The sequence below is a fragment of the Nannospalax galili genome, unplaced genomic scaffold (genome assembly GCF_000622305.1).
Source record: "Nannospalax galili isolate Female #2095 unplaced genomic scaffold, S.galili_v1.0 scaffold726, whole genome shotgun sequence".
In the NCBI taxonomy this organism is placed as follows: domain Eukaryota; kingdom Metazoa; phylum Chordata; class Mammalia; order Rodentia; family Spalacidae; genus Nannospalax; species Nannospalax galili.
In genome coordinates this window covers 1,183,202-1,195,239 of record NW_008355253.1, presented here as the reverse complement: position 1 = coordinate 1,195,239, position 12,038 = coordinate 1,183,202, and the positions used below count along the sequence as shown (strand labels likewise).

Genomic DNA, 12,038 nt, shown 5'->3' with positions numbered 1-12,038 from the left:
CACACATGCAAGCAATACATTAATACACATAAAATTAAAATAATAAATAAAAAATAAGTTATAACTTTTCCTTTGAGGTGTATTTCAGCTTCTGTGTCAGCCATATGACAACATTCAGCCAGGAAGACCCAATGTATGTTGTGTGTGCTTTATGAGTCTCATTTGATCAACAAGTTTGAAAAAAATAATATTTTCACTAATTCTTTGAGAATTTCATACAATGTATTTTTATCACATTTACACACCCTCCCCCTGTCCTCTCAGATCCACCCCCACCTCATTCTTGCCTCTACCTTTATGTCTTTTATTATTTTTTGAACACCTAGCCAGTCTGATTTGTGCTCCCCAAATGTTCTAATTTGGATATTACCTTGCTGAATTTATTATCATACTTAATTAATTATCATACCGAATTAATTGTCATGTCACCCATTCAAATCAGTCATCAACTTGCCAGAGTACAACAGGAGGCAAAAAAATGTTAGGCTGTCTCATTTTCTTAGCATGGAAGTAACAAATCAATAGCCTACAATTCCAGTATAGATCACAGGTGTACAATGCATAACAGCCTAGTGAAAGCTTTGTTTAAATTGCAAATATTTGTAATGTATTTTTTTTCCAAAAAGTGATCTAGAGAGATGGTTCAGCAGTTTGAATGTTTTTCTTTCATTTTTCCTAATCCTCTTGTTTCTAAATTCAGGACAAAGCAATAAAAAACTGCAACTTCTCAGTAATGTAGTACAGTTAACTTAAAAAAAAACATTTTTTTTTTACTTCTATCATACAATTAAATGATTTTGTGTACTTCTATGAGTAATAGTTGGCAACTAAGAACAAAAGTGCCAATACCAGGAGGGGGGATGGTAGAGCAGAGGCTCCCAGGATTTAACAGTAGACAGATGTTATACAGCATCAATTAATAATATATCTCAGCATGTGATTCCTCAAAACGATTCCTCCAATATCAAAAATTACTCCCAGAGAGAGTTATTTATTTTGACCAGTTCTAAACTTGTCTGGTAAAGATAGAAAATTTCTTCTGATTGTTTAAAAATGCATGAATGGATGTATACAGGGAATGACTAATGAAAGGCCATATTACCCTGAGCTGTGATAAGTAGAAAATTAAATTAGTCCCAGAAATGGGATCAATAATTGCAAGGGCAACAAGAAAAAGTTACTTCTTTTTACTCATTGCTCCTGGAGAATTTTGTCTGAATTCTATTTCTTTTGATTCAGAAGCAGATAATAAATAGGAGATTGTCCTTCTAAAAATAAAAAAAGTCTAAAAATAACCTGATTTACAAAACTGAATGTTTTTAAATCCTGACCCATCAACTCTTCTGAGTCATTCTACTTATAATGTGTGACATCTGCCTTCTCTTTTCTTTATTTCCTTTGTGTTTATTGGACTCTTTCCCCATTTTTTTCTTTTTTCTTTATTTTTTTAAATTTTAACTGTTTTTATTTTTGAGAATTTCATACATGAGTGTTGTATTTGCATTATTTCCAACACTCACAGTCCCCCACCAACTGCATTCATGCTCCCCTAACTCCCTCTCAATTTCTGCTACTGGCCTGTGAGTTCTAGGAAATTTTACTATCTCTCCTTTTCATTTTGCTACAAGAGTGATGGAGTTACAGATGTGCACCAGTGCATCAGGCTTTTTATATAGTTTCCAGGGGATCAAATTCAGGTTTTCAAGCTTGTGTGCCTAGAAGCTTTACCCACTGTGCCATTATCCCAGCTGCTTAATTCTCTTTTTGACATATGTTTTCATTTTCGTTCTTCTTTATACTATATAATCATGTTCATGGGAAAATACCCTGGAAAATAAACATATCATTACTTATTACTCATTATTTATTTCAACACAGGTCAATGTTTCGCCTATTAACTCAAATCTGTTTTTGTTTTGTTCACTGAGTCACACCATGCCAATTCATTTTTCTGTTCTCGCTATCTTGAGGTTAAAAAATTCTGGTTCCATCTATTGATTCTGCCTCTTCATGGATTCAACACCAAAGATAGAGCAATTTTTTTAAAGTGACCACATTCCACACATTTACTGACCATTAAGAGCAGAATATCACATTTTTTCATCTATCAACTGAGTTAAATGGAAAATACTATCTTAAGATATTTAAAGACTATGCTTAAAGTTTTAAAAGTATATTTGCACAAATAAAAACAAATATTTTACAAAGGACTGGTAGTAGAGGAAAATGTACTCAATTACTATATGATAATATATCATGAATTGTTATTTTTAACTTTTCTTCCTTTAAATAATTTAAAATATACAGCAAGATATGTGATAGAGATATATGAAAGTCCAAAGTATGCATCAAAATAATATTTTCATGACATCTTTTATATAAGGTAATAAGAAAATAAGGCTTCAGCAATATTTTATTTTGACAAACTAAGAATTTTTCTATTTGCATAAATTTATTGTGTCATGAAAATGTGTGATATGTGATATACTCAAAAGAATTATTACTTATTCTGCAAATGCAAGATATCTTTGTATTTTTTACTCATCTTATTTATTTACTTAGTGCTGTCTTTAGATTATACTTGCTCTCTGTTGCACATCATTGCTCTAACACTAAGATATAGCCTAACAAATGTATGAAGATTTATAAAGTAGTTAGAAAATAACCATCACGATTTTTTTAGAATGTTAGGTCCATGGCAAACAACTGAAGTTTTTCATCAGCTTCCTTATGCCTGCACCAGATATGGACACAGGAAGAGTAGTGTGAAGACCATATCAGACTGAAGGAGCCTTGTCCATCCTTTTCTGCTTTACAGTCAAGAATTTGCCATGGCATCCCTCTCATGTCCTCAAACACAATTTGCCCTCCTGAACATTTGTCTCTGTACCTGTTCTACTATATGCCCTAAATATGTTTTGTTTTGTTTACCTGGAGACATATAAGTTATATATCAAGATAATCTTAAAACTTCATTAAAAAAATTTCCATTGACCAGTTCTAGTCAGTGTAATTCACACGCTATATATAGATGCTGCATGCAAATATATCGACAGACATTCAGTGGTATAACTTTCATTGTATTTCAGTACTTTCATTATTATAACATATTTGACTTTTTACTTTGCCAGGCTTGTCTAAGTCAAATTCATATATGCTTTAAAAATTTCCTGTCAACTAACTTCCCACCTCCTAACAAGCATCATGAGTTATAAATGAATGTGTTTTAATGAATAAAAATGAATGAATAAGGCAATACTATGTCTTCCATAAAATAAATTTTACTGAATTTTTAAACTGAATATGTGACGAAATTATCTATTTCTAATTTCTTTGGTTTATACTTTAGTTGGTAAGTTGAAGTCTCTTTGTTTAGTGATTTATGCACTGAAAACAGGAATTAGACCAAATTCACAAAAAAAAAAATCTCTACCATAAGCACAGGAGAAGGTATTCCTCAGGTGGATTTGTGATTGCTAAATATTGAGTAACATATGCATATGTAGAACATGCTGTATTTCTATTTATTTACCTGTTTAAGATATTTCTTTTGAAACAGGGCTTCAAAATTCCCAAACTGCCTGCAAGCTTCCTATGTAGCTAAGAATGACCTTGAAATTCTAATCTTGCTCCCTCCCCCCCTCCCCGCCGTGGAACTTTGGAATTTAAAGCCTGTGCTAATGCCCAATTTATACATTACTGATTATTGGAACCAGAGCTTCATGCATGGCTGGCAAGCACTCTACTGAGCTACATCACTGGTACCCATTCCTTAGTTTAATTAACTTACTTTCTCCACGTAGTTGATGCTTAATGCTAGTTTTTAAATATACTAGCTCTCTTTCACAATCCTTGGAATAAGTGAGATTATATTTATTTGGAATGTCATGAATCTCAAAATTCATATACAAATAATATAAAAGTGATTGCCACCTTAAGAACTATATCTCTTTTTAATACTGACTTTGATTTGAAACTAAAACCATTTTATTTTTCATCAATGTATGGAAAAGATAATGATCCCATTTAGCTGTACATAAAGTTCTTTTAGCTGTCACTTAGCAAGATCAAAATGCTTTTACACAGCTTGATTTTAAGAAACGTTTTACATTTTTTTATTTTTAATTTTTTCCAAATGCCAATAACCATCAAGACACTTACCTTACAGGAAAAGGTCAGAGAAGAAAGTTGGTCCTGAGCTGAGTGACAGTATTTCTGAGAAAACAGGCACTAATTGCACAGTGTGTGAACAACAGCTTATGCTCTGCACTGATCCTAAAAGTACAACAACGCTTCAGGAACTTCTGAAGCTATCTCCAATACAAATCTAAAAAAAATGTGATAAATATCCAAGTTCAACTGTCATGGCAAACAAGCCATTCTCATCAAGTGAGCATCTCCTTGTCAAAACCAGTTATGCATTTATATAGTTTATCAGTCGAGGGAACACTGAATTAACTTTCCTGATGGAGTAGGTTTTCTTTACATAACAATGTACTCTTGCATGGCTCTCTGTCTCATAGTAATTATAAAACCGAATAAGTATATAAAATCACAAGGTTTTTCAAATAGAATAAATCACACTAGATAGTTTTTTTAAAGCCAATTACTTTATTTTTCACTATTTATTGAATTTTTGTGCATTCATATAATACATCTTAATAAAATTTAGATTCTCCTCCCAACTCCTCATGATCCATACTTCCCACCAGATTTCAGGTCATATATGTTAAGTCCTTTCTGGCCAAGCATTTGTATCCAGATAGTGCTTGGTACATGTTCATCCACTGGAGTCTAGTCTGCCTATCCAGAGCTCTCAAAGTTCTACAGGATATTATGCAAGTGTCTAAGAGAGAAAAATCAACCAATGGTCCAGCCCTGCTGTAACACATAACAACCACAATGATGGGAAGAGTAAACTATCTCTATTGGCACAGTAGTGGCACTTTTATCTAGGCGGTAATCAACAGCTCTCTAATTGGACTTAAAGCCCTCTCAATGGGAAGGAACTCAGGGGTTGCACTATAAATTTAACCAAATACATGTGACTGAAGGGGTTATAAATCCCAGAGAAAACACTGTCTCTCTCATGCCTTTAGACAAATGAAATTTTTTATTGTATGCTAAATACTGGTCCTTATATTTAAAGACAAATATGCCGTATACCACTCACCAAAGAAGCTGATTTTTGCAAAAGATGGAGACTATTACAAAAAGTTCCACAACTGGTCACACACAGAAAATATATGTCTGAGAGACGCTCAGCTCTAAAAGTCAATTTTAAAGGTAAATGAGGCCACAATAAATGGCTATCATGAAATTATTATGTGTCATAATATGCTGCAGGTAAGAAGGATCTTCCTGTCTATTATTAAAGAGTTTTCGGTAGAAAAAACATGGAGACAGAATGAAGGTGAAACTTAATTCCTTTCCAGGGACTGTGGTCAGTTAAGATAACATCAAGGCTGGACCATTTCCACATGTGTTTTCTAGAGTACTGTGTTCATGAAGTTTGTGCTTAGTAACTACAGATGTAAATTAGACTTTGAATTTTCAATGAGTAATATAACCTTTGGTTATACATGAAGATTATAAGACATAGTTTATAATATGAGTGATGAGAGATTTAAATTACCTATGTTTTTAATTTTTTTATTTTATATGTACAAGTGTTTCTCCTGCATGTATGTAAGTGTACCCCTGCTGTGCAATGCTCGAGAAGTTCAGAATACAGTGTCAGACCCCCTGGAACTGGAGCTTTGGATGGTTGTTAGCTGCAGGTGGGTATGAGGTCCTCTACAAGAGCAGCCAGTGCTCTTAACCACTGAGTCAGCTCACAAGTACCTAAGCTATGTTTTGTAATATTAGATTATCCAATATCTTGCTAGGTCCATGACACTATGTTTATAAATTACATCAGTGTCTGAGGATAATTTTTGGTACAATTAAAAAATCTGTATCAGTTAATATGATATAGGGAATGCCCATCCTGAGATATTGTACACACTGTTACTCAGCACATAGCTTTAAAGATTTTAAATAAGTTTTAAATGTAGCTTTTAAAACCACAGTCTTGTTTGTCTCAAAACTCATACTGAACAATGATTTCAGGGCTTCAAAAGGGGATTTAATTTACATTGTCAATCAGGCTTTGTCCACCAGTTGAACAAACACACATGTGCTACTTTAAATAATTTTTTTAGGTCAGCCTGACAGACCTTCCCAGCTAGGATTCTGAAAGTCAGATCCTGCCCACTGAATCTCTATTCCATTCCTCTTGCCCACCCACACCTTTTCCCTTGCCAGCCTTAGTCGCAGGCAGGTTCCAATTCCTGGCTCTTAGTTCTCTGGACTAGGTTTCTAACCAAGACTATCTAAACACTCTGGCATAGATTGCTAAGTACCTTATCAGGCAGCCACCCCAAACTCATCTTCCCTGGATCCCAATCAACCAGACAAATGTGTCTAGCCAGGACTCTGGCAAGTCAGCTCTCACCCACTAAATCTCTATTCCATTCCTTCTACCCACCTTCATCCTATCCTCTTCCAGCCTTGGACCTAGGAAGGATCCAATTCTTCCATCTCAGATTTCTGGACTAGCTTCATAATCAGACTCACTAAACTCCCAAGCATAGACTCCACTGGCTCCTGATATGTCTGATACAGACCTGCCCTCCTACTATCCTGATTAGCTTCTGGGTAATTGCACCCTTTGAGAAAGCTAGAACTGAATGAGGGTGGGTCTAGAGACCTACTCTGAGAGATGTTGAGAGATGCTAAGTGCACTGGGAAAAAGGGGAGGGGTAATTGGTGTTTTAGACACAGGGAATGGAGTGGTGAAATGCAGATGATAAGGCAGTCGGTGTTGGTGGCTCAGTTCTCAAAGCTTAGCCAAAATGTAGAAGATGGGCCATGTAAGACTTTGTAAGTGACCCTTTCCCAGACATCATAAACCGTGCTAAAACCCAAAAATAATGTATTATGTGTTTTTTTTTTTTTCAATCCACATTATGACTGAGAGACCCACGAATCCCAGAGGGTGCATGCAGGTCTCTCAGGAGGGAAGGGAATTTAGTGGGACACCAACCTACTTACGACCCTACCCCACCATGAACCCAGACCAGTCAGCTACACTGCAAGAATCTGAAAATCACATAAATTAGTTACCATACCTGTACAAAAAGCAGCCAAGCTAGCTACAGAAACAATAGAAACAGAACCAAAATTAAACAAAAGCAGAGTAGAAGTTCCTATTGGACACGTAATCAACATAGAATATCCATATGCCCAAATGGCAGTGCAAAAACACAAATAATATGAAAAACCACAAGAATATGCCCTCCCCAAACCCACTAGTCCTACAGCAGTACACTAGAATAAGAACCACCCTAAAGAACCCCAAGACGTCAAATTTAGAAAAACAATCATAGCCCATTCCCTCTTGGCCTGTCTCACAGTTGGATGCCAACTCCTTCACCTCAGGTCCCAGGACTAGCTTCCCAAACCAGATTAACCATTCTCCAAATCAGGCAGACTTATCTGCTCAGCTAGGATTCTGGTACGTGAGATGCAACTCACTGACTCTCTACCACATTTCTCTCATCCAAACCCACCCTGTCCCCTGCCAGGCTCTCTCACAGGTGAGCTCCAATTCCTTCACCTCAGGTCCCAAGACTAGCTCCCCAAACAGAGTTAACTAAACACCCTACCATAAATCTCTAAGTGCCCCCAGGTGGTCCCCTCACCAACAACTTTGCAGTATCACAATCAGATAGACAGACATGCATAGTCAGGACTCTGACCAGTTTACTACCCAGAAAGATCTTGAAATACCCACCAATTTGTCTTCTACACCTAAACAAAATGCAACTAAGCTACGTAAAGGATATTAACAGAACCAAAATAAAATTAAATGAAAGCAAAGTAGAAGTTTCTATTGAACACATAACCAACGAAAAACATCCATATGCCAAAATGGCAAATGCAAAAACACAAACAGTATGAAAAAACAAGGAAAATATATCCCCAACAAAATCTGCAAGTCCTAAATAAGTCCACAGCATTGAGGAACACCATGTAGAAAACCAGGATGCAAAATTTAAAAGCATTATCATAAACATGATCAAAGAACTTCAAGAAAACACAGACAAGCAACTCAAAGAACTCCAAGAGGAAAGGCATAAACTTTGACAGAAACCCAAGAATATACAAATATGTGGCTTAATAAAATATCAAAAACTATTCATAACATGTAAAGGAAATTCACTAAAGAGATAGAAATAGTGATTAAAACCCAAATGGGAATGATTACAGGACTGAAAAACTCAATAAAACAATTGGAAACAAGGGTAGAAAGTCTTACAAGCAGAGTGTGTGAAACGGAAAACAGAATATCAAGATTGGATGATAAAGTTGAAAATCTGGACTCCTTAAGCAACAACTATGTAAAATTCTCAAAAAGACACAGGAATGAAACACTCAGGAAATGTGGGATAACATTAAAAGTCCAAATCTATGAATTGTAGGCATAAAGAAAGGAGAAGAATCTCAGCGAAGTAATATTGAACAGATTTTCAACAGGATCATAGAACTAAATTTCCATAAATTAAGGAAAGACTCACATATAGAGATTTAAGAAGCACAAAGAACACCATTAAGACATGATCAGAGCAGAAAGTCCCCACAGCATGTCATAGTAAGAAAATTAAATGTACAGAACAAAGAGAGGGTACTGAAAGATGCTAGAGAAAAACAAGTTACATATAAAGGAAAACCCTTCAGAATTACAGCTGACTTTTCAATGCAAACTATGAAAGCCAGAATAGCCTGGACCAAAATATTCCCAGTTCTAACTAATCACGGATGCCAATTTTGAATACTTTATCCAGAACAAATATCTATCATGGTTGAAGGGGAAATGGAAAATTTTCTTAACATGAATAGGCTGAAAGAACTCATGTCCACCAAACCAAGCCTCCAAGCCTACAGAGAATACTCCAAGCAATACAAAGGACAGAAGTAAAGAATGAGTATACTTAAGAGGATACAGAAAGGAAACAAAGAAGGTATAACAAAAAAAAAAACAAACACAAAATAGGACCACAAACACAAAGAAGTTAGAATAACAGGACCAAATACACATCTTTCAATAATAACACTAAATATCAATGGCCTCAATTCTCCTGTCAAAAGACAAATGCTTCTTCAATGGATCAAGAAAGAAATCCCATCTTTTTTATGTCTTGAAGAAACTCATGTCACCTTCAAGGACAGACAGTACCTTAGGTTGAAAAGATGTAAAATTATTCCAATCAAGTGCCTCTAAGAAGCAAGTAGGTGTTGCAATTCTCATATCTGACAAAATAGACTTCAAATTAAAATTAATCAGAAGAGGGTTACTTGATTCTAATCAAAGTAACAATTAATCAAGATGTTACAATCATAAACATATATATACAAACTCTACAGCACAGAATTTCATAAAAACAGTATTCTAGGACCATAAAATAGAGATTAACTACAACTCAGTAACAGTAGGTGATTTTTTTAATTCCCCACTATTTTCAATAGAAATGTTAACAGGACAAAGAACCAACAGAAAGACTTATGAATTAAATGACATCTTACATCAAATAGACCTAACAGACAGCTACAGAATATTCCACCCAAGCACCATAGAAAACACTTTTGATTCATCAGCCAAGGAAAGTTTTTCTAAAACTGACTACATTCTGGGACACAAAACAAATCTCAACAAATAGAAAAATAAAAAATAAATGAAATAATTACCTGCATTCTATCAGACACAGCACAATAAAGCTAATTATCAGCATCCAAAGATGCTCAAATAAATACATGAACTCATGCAGATTAAATGACACACTCTTGAATCATGAATAGGTCTAAGGAGAAATTAAGAAAAAATAAAAGTATCCCTGGAACAAAATGAAAATGAAAATGCAACACAACAAAATATCTGGGACACCTTAAAAGCAGTCCTAAGAGGGAAGCTTTATAGCTTTTAGTGATCACATTAAAAAATACAAAAGTGCATGTAAATAACTTAACAGTACAACACATGACTCTGGAAAGGAAAGAAAAAAAGGACCCTGAACCCAGTAGACAAGAAGAAATAATAAAAATCAGAGTAGAAATTAACAAAATAGAAACAAAGAAAACAACACACACACACACACACACACACAAATCAATGGATCTAAGATCTGGTTCTTTGAAAGATTAAACAAGATAGACCCTTAACCCAGTTATTCAAAAGAAAAAAAGGGGAAATCCTAATTAAGAAAATTAGAAACAAAATGGGAAACATCACAACAGACATCAAAAAAAAAAATCCAGAATACTGTAATGGAAGGAAGACATTAAAAATCTATACGCCATTAAATTTGAAAATCTAGAAGAAATGAATTAATTTCTAAAATCATGGACACCACAAAATTAAACCAAGAAGAGATCAACGGCTCAAAGAAACACATAAAAAATAAGGAAATTGGAACAGTAATACAAAACCTCCCTACTAAAAAAAGCTCAGGCCCATGTGGATTCACATCAGAATTCTACCAGACATTCAAAAAAGATCTGCAACCAATACTAATTAAATTATTGAAAAATGTAGATATAGAGGGAGAACTCAAAAACTCCTTCTATGAAGACAGTATCACACTAATACAAAAACAATTTAAAGATAAAAAAAAAAACTATAGACTCAGATCCTTAATGAACATAGATGAAAAGATACTCAACAAAATATTCCCAAATCAAATACAGACACACATCAAAAAGATCATCCACCATGATCAATTCAGCTTTATTCCAGAGATGTAGGGATAGTTCAATATACAAAATTCAATATGTAGTAAAACACATAAATGGACTTATAGAGAAAAAACACATGGTCATCTCAATAGATGCAGAAAAGGCATTTGACAAAATCTAGCATGCATTCATGTTAAAAGGCCTAGAAGGAACTGGTCTGGAGGGACCATATCTCAACATAAGTAAAGCTACATACAACAAACCCACAGCCAACATCATTCTAAATGGAGAAAAACTGGAAAAATTCCCATTAAAATCAGGAACCTGAAAGTTCCACTGCTCTTGCTGCTCTTCATTATAGTCCTTGAAACTCTAACAAGAGCAATAGACAAGAGAAGAAAATTAAAGGAGTACTAATTGGAAAAGATGATATTATACATGAGATCACAAAAATTCCTCTAGGAAACTGTTATACATGATTAATACTTTCAGTAAAGTGGTGGTTTACAAAATCAGTAGACTTTCTATGTACCAACAACAACCAATCTGATAAAGCATTTGAGGAAATACTTCCACTCACAATAACCTCAAAAAGTATTTAGGAATAAACCTAACCAAAGATATTAAAGATCTCTAACATGAAAATTTCAAATCTACAAAGAGATAGAGGAAGAGACTAGGAGATTGAAAGACCTATCACACTTATGAATTGGTAGAATGACTATTGTGAAAATGATCATCTAACCAAAAGTGATGTATAGATTCAATGCAATGCCAATCAAAATGCCCATGATGTTTAGCACAGGGCTTGAACAAGTCATCCTAATATTCATATGGAATCACAAAGGACCCTGGAGAATCAAAGAAATCTTGGGTAAAAATAACAATGCTGGGGGGATCACCATTCCAGATCTCAGATTATATTACAGAGCTATTGTTATAAACAATGTACATTATGGGCACAAAATATACATGTAGATCAATAGAACACAATATAGGACCCAAACATGAGTACATGCAAGTTCAGCCAGCCCATATTTAGGAAAGGTATCAAGAACACACAATGAAGGAAAGACTGCATCCTCAAAAAATGGTGCTAACAGATCTCTACCTACAGAAGAATGAAATTTTACCATTATCGGTCACCCTGTACCAAAGTCAACTCCAAATGAATCAAAGACCTCAATATAAAACCAGAAATTGTAAAAGTGCTAGAAGAAAACATAGGCAGTATCCTCCAAAATGTATGTGTAAATGGGACCTCA

The 12,038-nt window shown here is 34.7% G+C and overlaps 1 pseudogene; it reads right to left on the bottom strand.

Moving 5' to 3' along the window:
• Positions 1-6,061: 6,061 nt before the first annotated feature.
• LOC115067562 lies at positions 6,062-6,179 on the bottom strand (annotated as a pseudogene).
• Positions 6,180-12,038: the final 5,859 nt, after the last annotated feature.